Source organism: Thermobia domestica, chromosome 8, assembly GCF_964235325.1.
Source record: "Thermobia domestica chromosome 8, izTheDome1.hap1.1, whole genome shotgun sequence".
In the NCBI taxonomy this organism is placed as follows: Eukaryota; Metazoa; Arthropoda; class Insecta; order Zygentoma; family Lepismatidae; genus Thermobia; species Thermobia domestica.
In genome coordinates this window covers 256,036,192-256,062,277 of record NC_137461.1, presented here as the reverse complement: position 1 = coordinate 256,062,277, position 26,086 = coordinate 256,036,192, and the positions used below count along the sequence as shown (strand labels likewise).

Sequence of the window (26,086 nt, the reverse complement as noted above, 5' to 3'; positions counted from 1 at the left end):
ACGGTGAAAAAAAAAAATCACAAGTGAACAGAGTGACGTATTTATTATCAGGTTCCCTGAAAGCACCCTGTCGCGATAAATGTAATGGGAGCTGAGTGTGAGCTATTAAGATGAGCCGAAGGAAAGCTGAAATACAATTTCAGGGAAGATGTGAAGCAATCTCAATCTCTCGAAGCCACTTTCATTGGTTCCAGGGCATTCCGTGGAGATCAATTACTTCTCCTATTACAAGAACCCCCTGGGGCTCAAACCACAACACCCCCAACGTCCTCATTAATTAATATTGCGCAGAAGATCTATTTAGCTCCTGGCCAAGCCATCTTGCCTACTTTCCATATAACGTATTGCACACAAACTCCCTTCCTTTTCTTTACTTAGAATGAGAAGACGGAGAAACAGTGCTCTTGCTCTTCGTATGAGTTTCAATGAATTCACTCAGGTTCATAGTGTGAACGAAATATTTTATTATCTGGATTTGGTTTCAAAATATACGGAAATCCCAAGAAGAAAAAGAATGCAATGTGGTAAATAGTTAGCATACTTTTATTCGACGCAGGTTCGATTTCCGGTGGAAGCTCATGTGGTTCGGATTCTAAATTAAACTGTAGATTCACGTTTTAAACAACATCGGTGCTCAAACGAATACAGAACTCCAAATCTAACCTGCCCAGGAAGAGAAACCAAGAACATTACGAGGAACTAATGTTAAAAAAAAAAAAGTTTAAAAGATGTTTCTTCTGTATGTCCTATTTCTCCAAACCACTCAAGCAAAAGCGGAGTTCGGGGGTGGCGAATGGGGCAACCGCTTCAGACCCCATGTTTAGGGGGGAGCGTGTTCTGGACAAGTTTCGTCCAAGAAATAGATCAGGCTTTCTACTGATCTCTAGAAATCTATTTCCAGACTTTCCCTGTCCTTCGGCAGGAAAGTCCCTTACTTTCATGACAGGTGTCGGATGACATTGACATATAAATAAGGAATAAATAACGGTGAATATTTATATGATGAGTACATTCATTCCATACAGACAAATAATAATCAATTGCTCATACGTGCATTGCACTTACCACCCATAAAACGTTCCATAGTGTGATCATTAATGGTTGGCTAAGCTGAAATTGGTGTACAATTAATGTTAGACAAAAAAATATATTTTATAAAATTTCCCTGATTTCCTGTCTTTCTTCCCTGAACTTCCCTGACCTGCGCCATTTTCTCTGAATTTTCCCTGACTTCCCTGATCAGTAGGAATCCTATGTAACCATTTGTTCGCGAACTCCTCTTAACTGCGCCGATATTGATTATTTTTGGTACATGAATGTACTTTGGCCTAACTTATATTTTTAGCACAATTTCGGCAAGGGTGTAAGAAGTGAGGGGCGTGACACGCAAAAATGTTTGACGACTAACTTTTCCTAGACCGCTGTATTAATTTTAATGATTTTTGGTACATAAGTAGATTCTGGCATAACTTAGGTTTCAGTACAGATTCCGGAAGAAAAAGGAGAAGGTATGTAATAATAATAATAATAATAATAATAATAATAATAATAAACGTTCGATATACATGTCCAATCCATGAGGTGAAGTGCGACACTGCCGATGCCGTTTAATCTAAATTCATCCTTCATGCATACCCTAAGGGGGTGAAAGAGGTTCAAATATTTTACGTAAACCTATTCTTCCCGTGCGAGGAACAAAGCATTTTAGCTGGTGTATATATATATATATACACAACACACAATCAAGTCTTTGCTTAAGAGAAGCCTCCTGATATGACGGTATCTACACAATGTAACTTACTCTGCAACTAAATTAAAACACCGGAAGGAAATTCATCTACGCAGCAGTAACAGAACTTAATGTTTACTCACTTCCTTTGAATAGGTGCATCTGTGTATGTTCACACGACGAGATCTAGTAGTCCAAATAACCATGAATATTCACTTACCTGAAAAAAGAAAAGAAAGATATCATTACCATATGCATACAACATAAGCAGGCAATTCCCTTCAAAAGATAACGAGCTGTTAACCTAGCACATACATATGTATATAAACAAGACATATACAGTAGATCCTTCATAAATCAACGTAATATCAAAGAGTGTTCTATCCTCTCCTTAGTTCTCTATACACTGCTTAACTGAGGTGAGTAACAACAAACAATATGAATTTTTGAATGTAGACCTTTAACACAGGTTGACGCCCAAAAGCTCAGCAACTTCGGGACCTGATGACTGCTGGATTTTGGATGATATACAGGTGTTTCAAAACAACATTGACAACGTTTGGGAGGTGATGCCTGACACCAAGACAAAAAGTACAGACCAACTTCGGTGCACAAATGCTTGCTTTCGGAGTTACAGGCTGCCGAAAACATGGAAAAAATGAACTTTAAATCCATGTTTCAGAATCCTGGGGTACTTTCGCAAAAACTTTTATAGAGAAGTAGCTGGTGAATACTTCAAATTATATGCCCGTAGCCAAACTCCCTCTATAAAAATTGTTGCGTGAGTACGTTAGGATTCTCAAACACGGATTTTTGAATAGGGCACATATTAGTTCCTAAATTAAGTCTTGACCTGACTACGATAGGTCCCATAGTTTTTGACCTATGGATCTTTAAAGTTTATTTTTTCCATGTTTTCGGCAGCCTATAACTCTGAATGGAAGCATTTGTGCACTTAAGTTGGTCGTATTTTGGTGTCAGGAATAACCTCCTAATCGTTGTCGGTGTTGTTTTGAAACACCCTGTATATTCTGTACAAAGTATATATTGAACTGAAAATGACTACCTACATAATACTTAAAAGAAAATTTAAAAAATCAAACGCAATTTTGAGTTCATAACTAAATAAAACAGTTCTACAGAACAAGAAATGACTAGGAATGACCGCTTACAGCTGCAATCAAGACCCATCAACTGTAATTTCCGGTCGCCAGGTCGCCATTGGCGACTAAAAATTTAAAGCTGACGAGCATTGTTCAGTAAGAATGGTTTCTGCCTGAACTCACAGAACATACAATTAGTTTATTGTGTGTTTCTGCCTGAACACACAATTAGTTTATTTTGCACGAAAATAATTGTTACTAAGTGAGAGAAAACACGGAACGTGAAGTCTTCACAATGGACATGGAAAGTGAAGCCTTTACAACGTTGTGAAAAAGTGAACCTTGTCTTAGCAGAGTGGGCAGAATATAAACTTTTGTTTTCTTCATTGGTGTTGAATCAGACAATGAAGAAGAATACTTCATTACGAGATCCCCAAATTTGCTTCCAATTGTCACATTGTGTGCAGTTTTACCTTTGAGTACTGCTTCCTGTGAGAGAGGTTTCATAGGTCCCAACAGAGTTACGACTGCCTACAGGAATTCACTGAAGACTTACACACTGGATGATGTGCTGATGATTTCCATCAACGGCCCTTCACTTAAGGACTTTGATCCGAAAACTGCAATTGACAACTGGTACTTCAGTGCAAAGAGAGAACGTTACACAAACGTGAAGTGTTAAAGTAAGAATTTTTTTTAACATGTATATGAATTGTCCAATTCAAAATTGATTATCCTGAATCTAATTGTCTAGCTTTGAAATTTTATGTCTTGATATAGGGTACCTTTTTGTCAAACCAAAGGCCGTGGGGAGGGGAGGGGATCTCTCATAATTTGTACGTGAGAGATACTGGCGACCATCATTTTTGAATTGGCGAGTGCGTCTGACTGAAATTTTGTGCCCTGCTATAGGGTGATCAAAACGTAAGTGGCACCTCCAGAAAGAAGAACAGTGAAGTGCCAACGCGGTAAATCGGAAAATGCGCCCCGAAATCCAAGCCGGAACTCTGAAGGAACCGATTATCGATAGTTTGATTTTAGAATATAAATTTGTATAAAATGCTATTAGATGAACTCACATGATGAAATTTCTACATAACGGACACAAACGGGACTTACCTATCTGTCACTAAATGAGAAATGTCCGTTACAGAGCGGTTTTACAAATTAAGGTTACTCACAGCTTAAACGATATTTGTATACACCAAATACATTAGTTGTTTGATTTGATTTGATTTTGAGTTCAGCGCCCCTTTCAGCAGCAAGGCTATACGACGTGTACCTACAGCTTTAAACATGAGATCCCGCCGGGAATCTAACCCGGGTCTCCGACGTCAAGGGCGCGTTACGCTAACGCTTAGCCACGACGGAGCTTTAAATACATTAGTTGTAAATGTAAATATAAGCTAATATCGAAATATTGTGCTTAGTATTCGAATTTCTGAGGGATAAAAGGGATATCTGCCTCTGTAAAGAAACAAAAATATCGCTGGAGTATGTGTCAATATGGGCAGGTACTGCATATATTAAAAAATATACTGTAATTTTCTTCGTGTGTGTCATCCCATAATATTGAAAATACCTTTACTCATATACTGATTGTACTAAAACAAACGGAATAAAAACATGCAACAGAATTATTAAATACTGGAAATGTATATAGAGTTCACCAATCAGGATGGTTTTCAATGAGATGTCTTTCTATTGCACTGCATCGGAGATTTACTTTCAAACTGCAAAAAAGTATTTTCCGTGCTAAATACGATTGAATTGAGAATAACTTCTGTCGATTAAGATGCTGCTAAAACTTTGGGGGGCAAGACAGGCCGTATCGGTAAAAGGAAGAATTGTGCTGAGTAACAACACAAAAGAATCTGTTCGCATTATGGCAGTGTCCGTTAAAGAGGTTTCGCTGTAGTTGTATTTAAGGTCTTTCATATTATTCCGTGAAAAAACAATGTCTGAATATGATAACGTCATGATAAACTGAATATCAAAATTTTTGGTCGAAAATAAAGATCTGGACACTATTGTTATCTAATTTAATATTATTTTGTAGACTAACTGGCTACTTCATACAAATTGTAATATTCTTTAGTAACTGTAGGACAATTCGTTGTCGGAAAAAAATGTTAAAATTTATTTTTAAGACGGTCCGAATGATGACAAGACCTATTGTATTGAAGGGAACTTTCGATTCCTCGTGAACCTTTTGCACCAAAATGTAACCCCATAGGCCCATGGGAGCCAGTACACATTATCCCCATGAAAATTTGCTATGTTGTTCAGTGTGTATTTTTAATGCAGATTTACTAAAACTCAACGAACTCTCAAAAGATTTTTCATCCCACCCCAAAAACAATATGCTACGATCGGAATAATTTATTTGAATAGTGCTGATATTTTAGGTTGATATCAGCACAAAGTTGATGAAGTTTATCAAGTTCATTAAACTGGAATACAATATATAATATCTGATAAGTGTACTGACGATTTTGTTGGCATCAACCAATACTCTATACGAAATTTTCATTTCTATCGCAGAATTATACGTCGTCGCGCCATATCCCCCAAATGTTGACTCGAATCTCCTTCTTCGTCTGAGAAATGGTTAGTTTGTCACAGCAGACGCGAAACTATACTTTACTTCAAAAGACTCCGAAAGAAAGACACAATATTACTTAAAATACTACACGAAAGCCGCGAGATTACTTCAAAAGACTGGAAACAAATAAGTTTAGCAATGTCTGGTAACAGTCAATTTTTACGAACGCACTATTTACGAACTGTTTTCACTAATATTTCCCCATATTTGTGTATTACATTGTAGTTATATTTACACAACTTATAACAAATTGTTTATTCATATAACTATCCAAGACTCGCAATGTATGAATATGTTGTAGGTCTTACATCAATGCCAACTAAATTAGAGTGAAAAATGTAGACAGTTGGGGATGCTCTTTGCAAATAACATGTGATTATGTATTATTTTAGTTTCATAAATTGGTTTATTTTCTTATGGGAAAGTCGCTTCACATCACAAAATATCCTTAACTCTCGAAAGGCGGCAAATGTGCTCATCTGAAATCAACGTTCAATGCAAAGAGATTTAATTCGTTTTGCTGTTCTAAATCTTTTTCCTCAGCTGCGGAAGCTTTTTTCGGATTGCTGTTCTCCATTGTTTCTATCTTGTATCATTTCCATTGTGACACTTACTTGACCACATCGTTCTTCACACAATCTCTCCACTTCTTTTTTGGTTGGCTTTGCGCTCGTTTTCCATTCACTTCTACAGCATCAATTCAGTGAGTTTCGTATTCCAAACGACGTCTTCTTACATGTCCAAACTACTGAAGTCTACATTATTGCAGTTTTTCTACTACTAGTTTCACCTTTATTGTTCCTCGAATCATTTCATTGGTAATTCTAGCTTTCCGAGTCACTACTCATTCACTGTAGCATCTCCGTAACATACAACTTCTGTTCCTCTGTCTTCTTCGTCGTACAACATTCCACTCCATATTATATTAGTAGGTATTCTGTGTGGGAGTAGGTACAGTCAAAGGTACATGGTTTTAGTTTTCTCAACTATATTTTAATGTTACAAATTTATCAACAGTTTATAAATACTATGTACAGTGACTTCCTAAAAATGAGATCAAATAAGATGTTTCTCTAAAGATCGTTGTTGAGTTTGATAAAATGAGTGTCCGGAAGACTAGCTCTCAACAGCCGGAGAGAGGTTGAGTGAGGAAGCATGTCCTGACCCACAAGAACCGGGAGACGGACTCTCAGCCCACAGCAGGTGGAAAAGGTACGGAAGTTTCTATGGCTCACAACAGCCAGAGAAGGTAAAAAAAAAGTTCTCTAGCCCACAGCAGCCGGAGAAAAAGTACTCTAGCCCACAACAGCCGAAGAGGATAAAAAAAAAGTCCTCTAGCCCACAGCAGCCGGAGAGGGTAAAAAAAAGTCCTCTAGCCCACAGCAGCTGGAGAGGGTAAAAAAAGTCCTCTAGCCCACAACAGCCGAAGAGGGTAAAAAAATGTCCTCTAGCCCACAGCAGCAGGAGAAAAAGTCATCTAGCCCACAGCAGCCGGAGAGGGTAAAAAAAAAGTCCTCTAGCCCACAGCAGCCGGAGAGGGTAAAAAAAAGTCCTCTAGCCCGCAGCAGCCGGAGAGGGTAAAAAATTCCTCTAGCCCACAGCAGCCGGAGAGGGTAAAAAATTCCTCTAGCCTACAGCAGCCGGAGAGGGTAAAAAAAGGTCCTCTAGCCCACAGCAGCCGGAAAAAGTAGGTGAGGCTGAGATACAACAGCGTTTTTTTACATCATCTTGGTGGGTAGTGGTGGCACTGGTTTTCCTCTTCAGGCGCATGTCTATGTCATGATAACACAAGGTGTAATCTCCTTGTGTTGTTTATTTCATGTACGTGGAGCTGGTGATCATATGGAGGGAATATTACAATATAATATGACAGGTCTCACTACTGTCTTTTAAACCTTTCCTATAAGGCATATTGGTACCCTACGGTCACACAATACTCCTGCCGCTCCTTTCCATTTTGGCTAGCAGCTGATCTTTTTTCGTCAGATGATTTAATCATAAATAAATCAATTAGAATGAAAAAAAAACAGTGTAAACTTAATTTAATCTTAGATCTGAATGTTGCTTTTTCATGGACGAGTAGTACCTGTACAGTTTCCACAGTATTACGTAGGGCGTGCAAGTTGGGTTTAGACTGAATATTATTTTTTAGTAACGAGAGAGAATCTGAAGAAATAGATTAAGAGGTTCACAAGACAAACTTGAAACAACGTCTGACACAGAAAAAAAAATCTCTAACGTTTTCAACAACACAAGAAGAAAAACACAAACAGCTTATGTTAGTCTTTTCCACTTTTTTAATTTCTCTATCTCAGCTACTGTCAAGGTTGAGCGAACTATTATTTTTTTTTCTATATCATCTCTAACTCTCCTTTATTTTTCACGGTTTCCCACTAACTCTTAAAGACTTTTCACCCCATACATTCTCCTACTAAAAAAAGGAAAAAAAAAATCTGCCTCATTGCTAAGAAAGAGCAAAGTTTCCTAACGTGACGCAAAGTTCTCAGTTTCAATAAAAGAAAAGAATCTCAACACTTCTTCCTTGAGAAGACGGGCATGGCATGGTGTTGCCATGGAAACTCAAGAGGTTAAGAAAGAAAGAAAGAAAAAAAAACGATACGGAATTAACATTTCAGACGGCCTTATTATTTTCTTCCTTTCTTCTCTTTTTTTAAGAGCAAAGTGGCTGCTCTTTCATGCAAAGAAATTTTCACCCAAAACAAGTAAACAAAGTCCAACATAGTGGAAGTAGCATTTTTTTGTGCCGCTACTGAAGGAAGTCACATCCAGGAAGTAGAATGAGAGTCTATGAGAGTTGCTCCCTTGTCTCTGAACTCAACAAGAAAAATTGAATTCAATCGAAGTTTTCGAAAACTAAACTAAAGAGGTTCTGAAGAGGTTTCTTATTGGTATTCAATGAAATGAATCGTATTGATTTACGTTGCAGACATTTCCAAGGATTATTTCGTTTCTGATAAATTTCACTGCTCCTCCAAATATAAACATTACCTGATACACAGTATTTTGTATTTTTTTTCTATTTGTTGGCGAGCGAATCAAATCGTAGCTACCGATATATCGGTGGCTACGGTCAAATTGAGCATCAACACGAAACTATACGAAGTTATACTAACGCTTATCTCGTAACGGCTTCACCTTTGGTGCCGGAAAAGCCAGGTGTGTATAGTTCGGAAATATGGAAATGAAATCCCTCGGTTATGATCTAGCCTAAAGGAGACAGTGGTGATGAGAAACGAATTAAATGAGAAATGAATAAAATGGAAGGAAACGGCAGAATCCCGAGAAAACCCACGAACACGGTGTTGGTCCACCACGAAGTTCACTTGGCGCGAGCTGGGATTGAACCAGGGATCCTACGCACCACAGGTGAACGCTCTACTACTGAGCTACCATGTCCCTCTACGTAGTCCGGATCACACGACTAAAAAGCCAACGAAATTTGTACGTTAATGCGCAAAATAGAATATGAAGTTATATTACTACTGACCTGACGATAATTTCACCCAGTTGCTGAATACTATTTCACCACTCCTTTAGTACACATGCATGAGTATGGAATAAACAATCCGCGGTTACCTGCACTTGTATTTCAATAGGCTATAGAATAAATAAATATTTACGAAAGAGTTTGGACTTAAAATAAATTTCTATGATGTTTAGTACAGCAACCCACATTATGCTTTTTTTTTTCTTAAATTATGCTTTATTATTAATTTTATAAAACCAGTTACTTTCAAATTTAATGAATTTTCTACTTAATGCACTGTAGAGAAAGATACTTTACTCGAGTCTTTTTTTTTTATCACTTGTGTGCGCCTTAGAGGTGCATATTGACAATAATTATACATGTTTTCTTTTTCTTCTTCTAAAGTATAGATAACACATACATTAAAGCACTTTTGCCCTGAATACTAAATAAAATAAACGAGATAAATACATGTTATCGTTGCATAGAATTGTTCGTCACACACATATACAAACATAACAGAAGATAAAATATTTTGCATTTGACAACATTGCTTATTTTTTTGTGCGCAATCCTGTAGATTATGATAGCTTGTCAACGACTTATCAAATAAAACTGATAAAAGCAGAAAAGAGTGCGCAATTTCATTGCAGCCATGGTCTAGATGTTACCGCGCAATGACGCCACATACCAAAATGATAATGCACTCATTCTCACACCTAGAGCTGTTGTGGCGTGGTTTGAGGAACATTCGAATGAAGTTAAACACTAGCTCTAGCCCACCCACCACTGAATATAATTAAACATCAGTGATTCCTTTTGAAGAGAGAAATTTGGTGCATATTCCCGCGGGCTTCTCTTTGCAACCAACATCTAATGTAGAGGGAAAATTGTCGCCACTATCGTGAGCTAACTCCACGTCGTTGTCATCTCGATACTAACAATCTTTTGAGTGTTGCAGAACTTCTAAACCTTTATTACCTCTATGAAGTAACTTCAAATCAGTCGACTTCAATCAACAAACACCCCTGTGTTGTAGGGCTTATAAGTTTTCATCACTGTCACCCACCCGACTTTGACTTTGCCAACACTTTCTTGTAATGCGGAATGTAACATATAGGTCCCAGGCAGCTTCCTTCCTTCCCCAATCCTTTCTTGTTTCCTTCCCTTTCCTCGGATACTGTGATCGCCGAGGGAAGTCACTCCATATACGTGACGGGATAACAACAAGTGCGCGGATCCTGGGGGGCCCAGGCCCCCCAAACCTCATGTGGGCCCTCTTACTGTATTTATGAATATACAATATTTCGCATAATTTGAATGCAATTTGTCTTAAAGTCCTCATATCTATACCTTCTGCATCTGAATGCCCCCCGCAAATTTACAGAGAAATCTGCGCCCTTGGCTAACATGGCCACAGATGCCCAAACACACAAATTTAATTCCTAAATCTGTTTGTCAGGTAAACCGCTAGTGAAATTCCATAAATATTTGTGGACCTTGAACGCCCGATTTTGCAACCAGCTACTGGGCAATGCTTTCACGAATTGTTTTATTCTAACTCTCTTCTTAGGCGCTTGATTCTATTTTTTGCGACTGTCCAATGTGTCTAGTTGGTCCACATTTTGCAACCTACGAGCCTTTGAGCCGTCTAATCTTCCTTCAGTTTGATTATTTTGTATCTAAATTTTTTGCGTGCTTCACGATCACCGCTATTATATGAGAATATTAAAGATCAGAAAATTTCTCGTTTACCTAAAATGTAATCTTCCCTGCGTCAAACAACTAAATTATTTATCAAGTATTCTGCCTTTTAGCACGTCCTGGGATTAATGAGGCTTGGAAATGTTTCTTCCACGTTTCTCGATCTTCAGCTTCCTCTTTTATTCCCAATATTTTCTTTTATTCTTCAAATCATCGTCTCAATAAACCTATTTCAATTTTCAACATTTTAGTATTGTTTACATTATTTAAAGACAAGACACCTCTCAAAATTCTAAACATTATTTTCTCCGTTGGCTAAGCTTACGAACATAGCACCCATCTCGATGGGAGTCTACCGATAAGTACGACACCTTCCTTCAAGATACGGACGATATTCTTCATCCTGGGTGCTTCGTCCACGAGACTGCTCACCTGTCTTCTGGAGTTGTGAGTACAGCTCACAGATGACGAGAAGAACCCTAGCAGAAGTAGTGTAGGGCTTGTCCACTTTTCGCACGGGAGTTTCAAATGACACCACGGAATAGCACACATACAACTTTACTCGGAGCAGCAGACGACATCTAAGTATAGACCACACCTCAAAAACCGAAAATGGACTTGACCGTGTCGTTGACCTTTCCCCGCTCCCCCTGTTTTAGGGTTCTCGTTGAGCTGTACGTCTAGAGAATTGCCGTCTGGGGATCTTGTTTTTTCGTTCGCTCGACGCTGCTTACCGTCCTTCGACACTGTAATCTCAGAGATTGTGTTATCCTTTTAAAAGGCTCTACCACAGCTTCTCCTGTACTTCTTCCGCTCGGCGCATAAGTGTTTTGTCAATGGTCGTCGTATTCGAGTTCGAACAGGAATGCGTGTGAAATTTTCTATTGTGTGCTACCATCAGGAGTCGAATGAAACGAGTCTCGGGGGTTACGATTTTAGTCCGTGAACAGATCAGAGAAAACAAAGGAGACGATCCAGTAGGAGTGATTTCTCAGGTGAGTTAGCAAATTCATTAGTTTCATAGCTATTCTGTATGATGATGTCGTCATATTACTTTTGTTCAGTACGACCATTTTTGTTGTTAATTGAGAGGCTCGCTTTCTCAATCGGCCTTTTTCTTTCATTCGTATTATTCTGCGCTTTTTATCAGGTCTTAGTTTTCGCCTGTTAAATTGTTTACACGATCTATATATAAAATTCACTTTTATTGACGGATTACAATCTTGTATTTTGGAACCCCCTTCGTTGTTGGTACTGGCGTTATTACTAATTTATTGTTTGTAAAGTACCTCCAAGAAATAATTAGCAAAGAGATCCGCTTGAAATTCTCTATTCTCTGTTCTTTGAAGACAGTGGCGTCATTTAGGGGCGCAGGAAGGGGAATTTGCCCCCCCCTGAGTTTGAGATTTATATATACTTCATCAATAGAATAGTAGTAAGTCAGTGAAAAACGCGAAATTTTACTTATATCAAGGGGTCTTGCCCCCCCCCCAAGCCAAATCTGAAATGACGCTACTGTTTCAAGACACCCTACTGCTAAAAACTGAAGATGCTGATGGAGTGGCGGCCTCCGGGTCAAATAGTCCGCGAGTTACACTACCTCTTTGGACAGTTTGATCTTGCACTTACGGTCGATCACGGAATATACACGCGCCTGCTGTTTAGGATTGTGAAAACATTACAAGACTTACGGCTCACCCTCGTGTATGCTTTGAGGTAAGAAATGGTACTTAGGACTGACATAGGAAAAAAATTAGACGACCATGGTCTTTCCGTAATTCCTTCCAAAACACACACAATGAGAATATAGTACTATAAATACATAATAAGGATAAAAGCATGTTGCATGTGCCCCTTGAAATTTTTCGTTTAAGTCAATGATTGTCTGAAAACTAATATCTGAAGTTTCTTTCTTTTCTTTTTCTTCTTTTTTCTTTATTGAGAAGGTACCTTGAGACTTGTCATTTTCTGCCTGGAGTTTTGACGCGTATTCTGATATTATTAAGTAAACGAAAGGAAAACAAGAAAATTAAGATGAAAATCAAAATCCAACGAAATAACCTAATTACAATTGACTGCTAGACGCCGAAACTCTAATCCGCACTGGCTTACACAATTTTCTTCGTCTTCTGTTGTTCGAGATGCTAATACAATTTATTTTCTATGTTCTTCTTTTCTTATTATCAACATCAACATCGACGTTCAACTTACTTCATAAAAAAAGCTATTCTTTTGAAAATAGCTTAAGGCAGGACGAGGCGGAAAAAAAAGTTCCGTACGCATGAAAGATTGAAGGAAACCAACATTGCTGTACGCAACAACGAGTTCTATTTAAGTTATTTATTGTATTTGGAAGTTCTGATGATTGATACCAGTATACAGTAATACCAGTTAAGGGATACCATCAACCAATAATTCTTCCTTCTGAGACGAAGTAAACTCCTGCTTTTTTTTTGCCGTCATGACGACTCGAAATGTCAAAGTTTCGTCTGACTCTCCTTTAGGTAAAACTTATCCATCTGAACCAAGAAAACATATACAAAAATTATTTAGCCAAAGCACCAGATAGCTAGAAAGGTCCTGAACTGATCTGCAGTTTTGAATTGATCCGCGTTACGACTATCGTAATTTAAAAATAGAAATATACACTAATTAGAGATAACCAACAAACGTAAAGTAAAATTTTAATAACATTAAGAGAATAAAGATGTTTACCTTCCAAGATGTTTATAGCAACGACAAAACTGGAGACCAGTAGCATTCATGTAACTGAGAACTTAAATCTGAAACTGGATGGTTGCTTTCATTACTACAACCTACTAACCAAATGTATATTGTACAAAATTTAAAAACAGACGACATTAAACACACGCTTTTTCATTATTCATATTTTTGGAACTTCTCGCTGCATCATGAACAGTCCTATTTTCTAGTCCCGTTTTGTAGAAATATTGACGGTTATTTTAAAGTTATGACACAAGGTCTCATTCCGAACCAACTTTCGCAAAAACTGTGAAGGTAACGCAATAGAAAACTTGAAAGAAAAAATATAACTGCTATTATTGCAAACTATAAAACGCGTTCACGCAAACCGGTATTAAATAGGCTCCACAAATTTCAACCACATGTTCTATTGGCATTCAGTTTTTATCATCTGATCATAAATATTTCATTGCACTAACTACTTGTTCATCATAAGCATTACTGATTGGTGTAACGAGAATATACCGAATTATTTTGAACAGATTTGGTGTAGTGTCTGTTTTCTAAGAAAACGCACTCCAGAATTAACACCAATTAATTCTTCTAATCAAGTGTTACATTTTATAATTTCCAAAACAAACACTCATTCCACAGTTAATTTCCATCGAAAGTAATTTTTATCTTCACCTCTAAAAAAGGCGCTATATAATAAAAACAATGCTGTGCACGCGATAATGTAAATGCAACAAGTTAAATCTCTCAGTCTTTTTGATACAACAAAAATTGTATCATTATAATTGTAAGTTACTACAACATATAAGACAAAACAGCGTAGATAATTATTAATAGACAATATTTAACGCGATTTAGTTCGTTGGCTAGTAGACCCGTAGAATGATCTTCGAACCCGGGCATTCCGGGTGGCGCTCGAGTTCTGGCAACCTTGATCGGGTTGACTGATTAATTGAAACTAAATATTCCTTCAGTACTGAGGCTATACAAGACGAGACTTGGTGCTTAGAAGTACGATTCAGACTTCTGTCGGATTTTGAAGAAGTTTTGTGTCCTCACTGGGGGACAGGCCCGTATCCAGGGGGGTCTAGGGGGCCCTAAATTTTTGCTGGCCCCCTAAAAGTTTTACAGTAGGCTTGGAAAAGAACTATAATATGGTGATGAACTATCATATGGTTGGATCGGCCCCCCCTAACTTCAGCCGGGCCCCCCTAAGTTTTTGGTCTGGCTACGGGCCTGCTGGGGGATCAAATCTATGACTACACATTAACCATTTTTCCAAGAAGGGCTACAATAATATCTATGTTACGACCTAAGCGTTCACTAATTTCTGTCTACTACCGAAAAACCCATGTTTATCATTAGAGATGCAAGGACTGGGAAAAAAATCCAGCTTTTTTTTTTTAAGTTTCTCTGTAGCTTTTTTGCCTGGAAAATTTTGAGCTTATTAAATATTTAAATTTTAGTACAGTTATAATAGTACATTCTACTTTTATTTTTCTATTATAACATTAAAAAAAAAAACATTTTAAATACTGCATTCTGAAGAGAAAATTCTGAAAAATGTAAGAATGAAAGAATATCGCCCTTCAATGGAAAAAAAAAAAAAAAAAAAAAAGAAAATCTGAACGCAGTGAGTTTTCGTTCCAATGAATTGTTTATGGAGTTACTAGATTAATGTTCAACGATAAAACTGTTTTAGAAAAAAATGCAATAAATGTTCTAACAGTATAGTAGATTCCGTGGATCAAAATTATCGTCTACGATTTATAAATAATCTTCATTGTAACTATATTGTACATTAACGCTGCTAAAATTCGAGAAGAATATTTAACCCTTTGGGGACTTTCGGTACAGATCTGTATCATGGTATCGACCTTCGGAATTTGCTTTATAAATCTGTAGTAAAGCTTTTCACATTGGGTTTTTTGCATTCATTCAAGCGGGGAAGTATCAAAGAATATGTTTCATGGGCATTTTGCAGTCACGCGTGCGATACCTAGGGGCAGTGACTTGACGAACATGGACGAAGGAAAAAAGAAACAGGTAAATTTTAGTTTCTCTTTAAAAAATCCTGACAACATCGCTATTAATTCTAGAGTCATGGTCCGCACCTTGTTGTGTTTGTAATGAAGGAATGTTTCCAACGGTGCTACTCAAATTTGCCTATTATGTAACAGAAGAGGGAATATCCCGCCCAAACTGGAAAAAAGGGGATTTTTCAGATATTTTACGTTTTTGGGGATTCCTCTCTTCAGGTATACAATAGGGACATGTGAGTGGTACCGTTTAAAACCTAGCATCATTCAGAACAAAAGCAAGGTACGAACCATAATCGTAAACAGACATTTTTTCAAAAAAAAAAAAAAAAAAAAAAATCTGAATTTTCCCCCTATTACACTTTTTTAGTCAATGTGTTTAATAAAGTAGCTACAGTGTCATCCCTATTTGTCGTAGGATCATGGTTCGTACTTCATTCTGTTCGTAATAATGAAACGTTTCCAACGGTACCACGACCGTTGCGCTGTCATGTACCTGAGATACGAAGGGAATTTTTGAAGCTTTGAATTTCCCGCTACTTCTTTATAAATTTTGGGCGGGAATTCCCCCCCCCCCTCAGGTACACGATAAGGACATGCAAGTGGTACGATTAGAAACGCTGCTTCATTACGGACAAAGTTAGGTACAAGTCATAATACTAAAATAAATAATCTTTGTGCTAGAGCTGCTTTACTTAATTTCTTCTTTCTTTCCCCACTTTTGGGTAATAATTACTAATGCATTGTTATTCAATAAGCTCTAGCTTCAAGAGTGTTCATTGTAGGATCATGGTTCGTACCTCATTTTGTTTGTAATGAAGCAAAGTTTCAAACTGTACCTTTCACGTGGCGTTAGCACGTACCTGGGGGAGCAAATTCCTGAAAAGTTACATTTTCCTGACAAAAAACACCTTTTCCCCAATTTAAGCGGGATTCTTCTACTTCTGATACATAATAGGGAAGTTTAAGTGGTACAGTTGGAAACATTGCTTCATTACGAATACAATGAGGTAAGAACTATAATCTTATGATAAAGAGTCCTGACACTAGAACTTATTGAATAACAATAGTAGTTATTAGGAAAAAATGGGTCGGGGAAAAACAGTAAAGGATTTTAGCACCAAGACTATTTACCCCAGGATCATAGTTCATACCTCGTTTTGTTCGGAATGAAGTTTTTTTTTTTTTTTTTTTTTTGGTAACATTCGCATGTCCGTGTCGTGTACCGGAGGGGAGAAATTCGCAGGAAACGGGGCGTTTTTTTAAAAATCTTTTTTCCTCACTTTGGGCGGTAATTTTCTTGCCTTAGGCACACATTAGGGAAATTTGGCTGGTACAGTTTGAAACACTGCTTCATTCCGAACAAAACGAGGTATGAACCATAGTCCTACGAGAAATAGTCTCGACGAAATACCTGCTTGACTAAAAATCTAAAATTTACATTTAAAAAATGGAAGTCTCAAAAGGGTTAAACCGCTTTCCACAATTTCCTATTTCAAAAATCTTGACACCACATAACAGTAAACAAAGAAAGAATTTTGTAAATAACTAAGTTAAACTAACATCATACCCAAAATAGCGTTTAAGACTTTACTTTCGTAAAGTGAACTCTCTTAAGCTCAGAATAAAATGTCACCTGAGAAGAGATGATGATGAAGGCAAGAGTTATACAAAGACAAAAAGTGGTTTTATATCTATTTCTTGGTTTATGGAAAGTTTTCCTTGTTTTCCAGATTGCATTTAGGCAATCAGTAAAACATATGTATGAAATGTATGACTTTCGGGTGCTGGTAACATATTTAGGCAACCAAAACAATACTTGGGATATGTAGGTTGCATACCTACGCTTGCAGGTAACAATTGCAATCCTAGTCTCAAAACTAATCAAGGTAAAATGAAGTGAAATCTTTCACTTTAACGTCCCACGATTATGCACGTTAGGCTACGGAAGACAATGATTAAAGCAAGTGAATGATGACGGAAAAATTCGTGGAAGGAAACGGGAGTACCCTGAGAAAAGTCACGGACACGATGTTGTACACCACAAACTTACTTGGCCGGGATCGAACCAGGGACCCCACGCACAAGACGTAAGCGCTTTACCATTGAGTTACCGTGCCCCCTCCAATCAAGACAGACAGTCGCCGACTGATAATAGGACTTACAAGAACTGGATGTTGTAAGCACACTTTCTTAGTTGTAAAATCCATTACAGGGAAACGTAAATGGTACTTAAATTTAAAGTGTCACAGAAAGTCAAAAAGTGAAAATTTCCGTTATGTTCCCCTACAAATCTGCTCTCTCTCAAAAACTGCTTTTTTTTTTGCATCTCCAGTTACTATATATTTAAAATTTTCCCAAGAATACAGGGTAAGAAAAGTATATTTATGTATTCTTATTTCTAGGGACACACTAAAAATAAATAAATAAAAACTCCTAGTTCACACTGGATAATATATAGTGTCAGTTAATTATAAGAACACTTGGGCAACTGAAGTATGAAACGCAAATGAGGAATGACGAACACATTCACACCTGCATCACCCAAGACCTTTAATTCAGCGACTTAAATATGCTTTCAACCCTAAAAGAGGTTTCTCAAAATGAACACAAACTGGAAGTTACAATTCATTCACACGATAATTTTACAAGACATTCTAACATACAAACTAACTATTAAACAAGAGACATAGAAACACTCTGCTCAACGATATAACGTAACTCCTTAAGCGTACACAGTAACTACAAGGCAATTTAAGTGAGCGGACAATTTATTAGAAGCAGTGGAAATTTACAGTTATTGTCAAACATTACGAGTACACAGGAAATAATGTTGAAACTTCCTAATGAGACAAGTTTATGGTACGAGAGTTAAGAAGATTTTTCCAAATCTAATCCATTACATTAGTCTAAAATATTCACGCGCCAAAATTTATGAGTACACACCACCACAATCCGATTATGCGCTTGTGTCTAATGAATTACTTGAGATAAAATAGACACTGAAGGATTCTGTTACTCTTAGAATTGGACTACTATCCCATAAAGGAAGTCGGTCGACAATCACGTATTATGAGGAAATATACCAAATACAACACCTCTGTGTTTTGTATAGTGAAATCAGAAATTAAGATATGCTACCTTTTATTTCAGTAAAATGCAAAAATTCATTTCCATTTTCACAAAAATAAGTACTCACTTTAAGTAGACTGTTAGTTGATAGCATTGGAGTTTAGCGTCCCTTGCAACACCAAGCTTATCTGAGCCGAGGGCCTAAAGCTTAATGTAGAATCCGAACGACATGATCTCCCGCCTGGAAACGAGCTTGGGTCCTCATCATAGATGTTTATGTTCAATACGTTTAGGTAAAGAGACCAGCCAGAACAGTAATAACACTTACCTAATATCCGGTATGAGGACAGTAGCAATGCAGTTTGCCATGGAAATAACAAGACCTTGGTAGGTGGCTGGAGATATGGTGCACCACATCTGCAAACACAAGTCACTTAATAATTCCGTGATGAGCACGGATCTGACATTCAACGACATCCCAAACCCTTAGTAAGACCACATGAGTTTGGGGATCATTGTAGCAACTGAAATACACCAGCTTGCTTCTCGAACCACTGCAGCACAACGCTGTGTATCAAGGAGCGTTGTTCTACTGAAAGACTGCAATCCCAGATGGCAATATGTCCGACATGAATGGGTATACGTGATCAGCAATGAGCTGTGATAGCTAATAGAAGTATAGTCATAGTGTCTTCCACACGCACTGCCGGGACCATGGATGACCATGTGAAGATTTCCCAATCATGATCCCACTACCGATCTATTATCATTCTACTTTGCACGTATCGAGCATTTGTTCCCCTGGAAGATGACAAATTCTGATCCGGCCATCGATGTGATGAAGGCAGTATCATGATTCATCGAACCATGCAACGTTGTGCTCTTGCTATGCGGTTCAATGATGATGGGCACGTGGCCATTCCAGTTATCGATGATGCCGTGATTAACATGGTTCAAGTATGGGACATCGGCCCATATCTAAATGTACGGTGAACTGTGTGCTCAGATACACTCGTGCTTTGGCCACTGTATTGCATTGACTGATATTAGCTGAGAATGAACTGTATCATGATGAATGTACTAGAAGGTTTGGTGGCTGTTAAAAAGAAGGAAGGAGCGAAAAAAGTCATAGTTGATGGACGATAATAGAAGAGAAAATTCCTACGTGGAGATTAAGAAGTTAGCTGAAGACTATGGTGCATGGAAGCTTTGATTAAGGCAAGTGATCTGTCAATGACAGTAAAATACTTATGATGGTCATAATGATGATCTAGACGTTTCAGTTTCAACGGTAGCACAAGCATGATTCCTTCACTACACTTAGACTGACTTTATTCTCCATTCCTAATTTGCAGACAAACGAAAATATAGTAATTCACTTGCAGTGTTTTTATTTAATAATGAATGTTACAGATGTCAGGTTTGTGTTCAGCACAGAGAACAATCTTGAAGTTTGCACAGCGAACCAAGTTGGACGATTCCCTTAATTCATACCGCGATATAATCATTTACAAACATCCTGTACAGAATCCATCTTATTACAAGCTTATTGCAAGAACGAGCAGAACAACACAAAGAAATGAAAATGAGAAGATAATTTATGAAGGTTTGACGTACACTTAAAGACACTCGAATTCCTTTCGCCCATCCGAATGACTACGAAGGATTCAGTGGACGATAAACGCCAGACTGATCATCTGAGCATACATTAACAGTGATTTAGTGTTAGTTAGGCCACGTCCGTAAACATATAAGTCAAGCTGCACAAACATAAGCCGACAAAAAGGAAATCTACTCTGGTGTTTTTCACCGGAACATGAAATCTTGGCTTTCGTACAAGACAACGGTTTAAAGCTGATTCTGAAAGAACGAACAGAAAAAAAAAAAAATGTTAACGACGAAGACGAATGCTGGCTGGAAACGAAGGAAAGGATGAAGATTTCTGTCAGCACTTGTTGAGAGGTGCCAACTCCTATTAAGAAAAGTTCTCAACCTTTAATTTAATACCACATTTCAGTCGAGGAGAGTTGTAGCTCCAAGGACTGTAGGAGAGTATCAGGCTTAACACATATTTCTCAGAAATTGTGAACGTTTTGTATCTGTCAAATTAAGAAAGTTAGATGTCATATATTCACCGTGGAAAGAACAAACACCAAGAATACCGTGTTAGAGGAGTTTTTAAAGTAATATACCTTAGTATTGGAATCAAGGGCTTAATTTAACCATGAGTTCCAAGAACTAGACAATCAGAAAGTTCAGATTCAAAAGCTAGTAGCGATTAACCAGAATGAGAATTATATAGGGTAAGTCAAAAAATCCCTTACTAACCCTTATAAAATTAATGAGGTGACACCCCATTATATTGGTAAAATAGGGGAAAGTGCTATCTGGGACCGAAACTAAGAGAAGAATGAGTTGTTCTAACACGTCCATGTAACACACTGCAATTAAGGTGCCAGGGATAACAAATGGGCTGAGGATACGTGTACCCCAGATCCCTACCCACGCCATAATTATTGCAGTACCAATGGACGCTTGGCTGACGTAGCACTCCAGTAGTGATCTGCGTGTGCTACGCTATGGAGACAACAAATAATGGGAGGATTGCTGTAGCTCTACCTTCGTCAGCGGCAATTTTGGGCCTACTTGATCGTGGCCAGTCATCGACTATACCCGTCAGTACTTGTGGCACTGCAACGTGCGTAAGTGAGGTATGTTGAGGATGCCTTTTACTGAAAGCACGATGCGGTCGGCTTTGGTTAATTGCATGGTTCAGCACCTGGAAATATGAGAAATTTGAGTTTCATGTGCTTATAACTTCAAAGTCATTACAGTAATGTTAAATCTGACTACATTATTGAGTTTCTCTTAAAATTCTAGCCCTGTTTCATATATATCACATGAACCCCTTCCCCTTTAAGCTTTTTGAATAAGATTCAAAATGGTTAATATTGTTTTTAGGAGGTCGCCATGTCAAAATAAGTGACGTGGAAGTTGTGTTATTCCTTCAACAATGGATTTCAACATACATTTGTAGCATCACATACGGTACATAAGTGGACTCTCTCTTAACCTGTCGTTAGCTTAACTGCCCATCTTCCATAAAACAAAACATTTTAGTTATCAGTTGCGATCGGTGCTCCATAACCATATAGTGCACAACAAGTCCAAATCTTGTTTCTCTTAGCTCCGTAAATGTGTTTATAGAATATACAGGGTGAGGTATAAGTCGGTTAACACTCTTGTAGCACACGAACGACTTGGCGGCCATGGCGGCCATCTTGGATTCAACTTTGGACTTTTAAATGGGAAGGCATGTGGGGTATTATTTGACACGGGCTCGATCTGAGGAAAACAGTGGTACAGTTCATTTTCACCTACCGTTATTGGTTAAGAAGTTATTGCGTCCGAAAGAATGAAAACCTGGCATTACAGTATGTTTTTCTTTGTTGTTCCAGGTGATGTAAGATGTCGCTAATAATCCTAGAACAAATCGAGATCATGGAAAAGAGTGGTAGACAATCTGCCAGGCATAAGCAAGGGTGATTGCGGCTGAGTTTAATGCATCCCACTCAAAAAGAAAGAACATCTCGCACGTTGCAGTGTTCAAGTTGTAGAAGTAGTTCCATGAGACGGGATCAGTGCACGACAAGGATTGCTCTGGACGCCCACGGACCGAACTGCCGACGACACGGCGACAGAAGTGTTGGCTGCTGTTGTGAAAAGCCCAAAACGCAGTTCTTTGTATGGATCAATAACAGGAATCAGTCAAACGATCAGTGCTACGGGTGCTGGATGTTGACAAGTGGCACTCATACAAGCTGCAACTCCAGTAGCGGTTAACAGAGGATGACCTAGACAGGCGAGTGCAGTTTGCTGAATGGGCCACAGAAAGGTGTGAGGAATATCCCATGCTCCCACAACATGTTCTTTTCACTGATGCGGCATTATTTTACAGAATACAGTACTGTAACCGTACATCACTCAGTATTGTAGTCTCAATAATGTTTTTTTTTTTCAGTTTTGTATTTTTCTTCAATAAATACACATATACTGTAGGTAAGTGAGTGGTTTGTTTCTAGTCTGGTGTACTTTATTTAAGTAAAGCTTTTCATTTAACTGAGTATCACTGGAGCAGCTTATAATTGAAACTTCTGATTTTAGTAAGTTAAATTTATTGAATAATACTTTTTTTTTTTTTTTTGATCAAAACATTCAATATAGTTCAGGCAAAAATTTTCTTGTACGCCTCATATCACGAAAGCTACATATAGTGTAGCCTAACCCAAAATATCACTTCAACTCAGTATAATGTGCTTATTTCGTATATATATATATATATATATATATATATATATATATATATATATATATATATATATATATATATATATATATATATATATATATATATACAGTGAAACCTGTCTTCGGCGGAATCGAGCGGGACTCGCAAAAATTTCCATTAAAGACAGGTTTCCGCTTAATGGAGATAGACCTTTCCGTTAAAAAAATATATATGCTTATAACGGACATAATGAGAAAATATATTGATGTACGCAACTTATTCAATTACAGCACTTTTTCCTTCTACGGATTAATACCCAAAAAAAACTTAAACACAAAATATGTTGTGCACACTTTCCTTTATTTTTCCCAATAGTCAAGCAGGATTTTTTGCATACATTGCTACTACTTGGCTGCGGTATACTTCAGGACACAGAAAAGCTTTCTCTGGAATTTTGAAAGTCCTCTGAACTCTTTCCTCCTTGTTTTCACGACACGTGATGGAGATATATAACTTCTGCTTTACCTCAATTCCTTTTTTCCAGAACTTTGTTTTGTCAGTTTTCTTCTCATTTTTGTTGGTTGTCGCTAGTTGCTACACAAGCGTAACAGAAGTACGCCTACAAAGAAGACTGACAGCTGACATGCTACGTAGGACTAGCGAAAAATTGTGGGAGCTGAATATGAGTAGTGATTGACGAAGGTCAACACTGCCCATAAAGATTTAACAAAAGAACGAAGTATTTATCGCAGACAGTATCCGCCTTATGCAGAGTCGTTTTGACATATGATTAGCCGCATACTAAAAGCCAGACTACTGCAGGAAACATATGTTAGTCCAACTCTTTAGTATGACACTAATCACGCATCAAAACGACTCTGCATAAGGCCCTATATGTTTACCCTCTCACAGGATGTTTAAAAATTTTCTAAACGATGTATTCTGAAACTCAGAATTTTCCGTTAAAGGTTTATTTTGCTTTCCGTTGTCCGCATAACACAGTTTCCGCTTAATGAAGGGACTTTTACATGTCTTTTACTCCAAAATCCATGGGACCATGAAATATTTCCCTTTAAGACAGTTTTCCGTTTAATAAAGGGTCCGTTGAAGGCAGGTTTTACTGTATATATAATATATATATATATATATATATATATATATATATATATATATATATATATATATATATATATATAAACCTCTATTTAGAGGCAATTCAAAATTGTGACCCATGATCCAAAAAATCCAATATATTTCATTCAATCAAACATTTTCTTGTACGCCTCATAGTGTAGCCTAACCCAAAATATCGCTTAACTCAGTATAATGTGCTTATCCCGTAAAAAAAAAAAAAGAAAAAAAAATACGAAAACTCGATTTAGGGGCCGTTCAAAAATTTTGTGGCCCCTGACTCAAAATCAAATCATTAGCCAAGATCGCAACCGTTTGATCCATTTTCTGGATTATTCCTAAAATTCTTGTTAACAATTATAAAGACGCTATACAAGATAGAGGCTATGAAATTATGATTTTCATTTGAACCGACTCTAGCGTTATCCGACCAGAGCACGGTCTCGTAGTGATCGGATAACAAAATTTACTCTACGTGACAAATATGCTATGGAGGGGAGCAAGACAATTATGATCCGAATATTCTTACTAATAAAAGTGATTCAAATGACAAAAAAGTTTGAGAAACACTGGATTAAAAGCATGATAATTTTACTTTTTGAAATTTAAAGTGTATATTGTAGAAAAACTGCCTGTTAAAAATACGATATAAACCTTTTGGTGCGGCAAACAAACTGATTATTTGGCATTACAAGTTCTTTTCAGTTCGATACCTCATTACCAGTGGTATGAAACATGAATTTCCAATACTCCATTCCTGTGCAGCAACGTGTAGTATTCTTCGTCCTTCATGGTCACTTTCATCTTTGAATTTCCATCATATAGACCGACACCCGTTCACTTAGATGGACACATGCTGGTGCGTAGCGTATTCACGGCACAATAATCATCGGCCGCTTTATAACAAACATCACTGAACCGTTGCCTGCAACAACAGGAAGCTTCACAACAAAAGACATATTTCACAGTTACACAAATACTCGAATTTACTACTACATTCGCCCCTAAACAGTTATTACTTTCTTTATTCATCCGTCGCTGTTCATTTGCATACAACGAATAAACTACAATTGATTGAAGCAAGCTCTTTCATTAATGGAATAAAATTTACTTTGAAATTTGCACGCAAATCTATTTATTCAATCATTCAACAGTTAAAAAAAAAAAAAAAAAAAAAAAAAAAAAACCTTACTCTCTCATTTTCAAACGCTGGATCATACTATTTTGATGCATCATGGAAGTTACGATCTATTGCAATTTTCCACTCGGCCCTCTAATACAGACTGAAAAGTAAGATATAATACAAAACTACGAGGGCTGATCAGCAAAGACAGGTTGATTATTGTACCGCAGTTTCCTTTGTTGCCGAATGCCGGCACGTTTGATAGTTGAAAGAGTTATGTTTCATGTGTTGTGTTTGGAAGTAATCCGCTGTTTTAGACAGTTTCCATTTCGCCTCACAAAGTGCTGTGTATATGCATACAATGAAGGTTACACGAGAAGAACAATATGGAACAATAAAGTTTTGTTTTCGCTTGAACCATACAGCTTCTGAAACATACGAAAAGCTCAAGCAAACTTGTTCTGGAGTCAACAGTCGTGGCACCCAACGGGCACAAACACGGGACATATGGAAGTGATCGTGCATTATTGAAAAAATACTAGCATATGAAATTCAAAACACTTTACTTAATTTACGTAATGTTAGCCTTCGATTCCCACGGACAATCACAGCAGTAATATTGATGTTTCTTTCTGTCACAGCAGAGGCCGAAGCACCAGGTCCACCATGCTTAACGCATGAAACTCGTCCTTCTTTGAATTCTTTGAACCACCGAAACACTGTTGCTCGAGATAATGCACTTTCACCGTAAGCTTGCTTGAGCTTTTCATATGTTTTAGAAGCTGTATGGTTCAAGCGAAAACAAAACTTTATTGCTCCATACGTTTTTCTCGTGTAACCTCCATTGTATGCATATACACAGCACGTTGTGAGGTGGAATGGAAGCACTGTCTATACGCTACATGAGTCTTGTAGCTACCATAAAAAAAAAAAAAAAAAAAAAAAAAAAAAAATCTTGGAACCCTACCATATTTCTCCAGGTAAACATAGTCTTGAAAGGGTCATACAACATTCTTTTCCATCCTGCAAAGAGTTGAACCATGTACAACTTTCTGGGTCGTATTGCTTGCTACCTGCTATCGCCCTCCCG

At 37.5% G+C, this 26,086-nt stretch overlaps 1 protein-coding gene and 1 long non-coding RNA gene across 2 annotated transcripts in view; one reads left to right on the top strand and one right to left on the bottom strand.

The window, feature by feature from the left end:
- LOC145693559 (26S proteasome non-ATPase regulatory subunit 1-like) overlaps nt 1-26,086 on the bottom strand; it is a 756,631-nt gene that overhangs the window by 399,684 nt on the left and 330,861 nt on the right. The window lies entirely within an intron of this gene.
- LOC145693560 (uncharacterized) lies at nt 11,322-22,517 on the top strand. The gene is made up of 2 exons (XR_014132806.1): nt 11,322-11,623; nt 21,913-22,517. It is a non-coding gene; the product is annotated as an uncharacterized LOC145693560 (long non-coding RNA).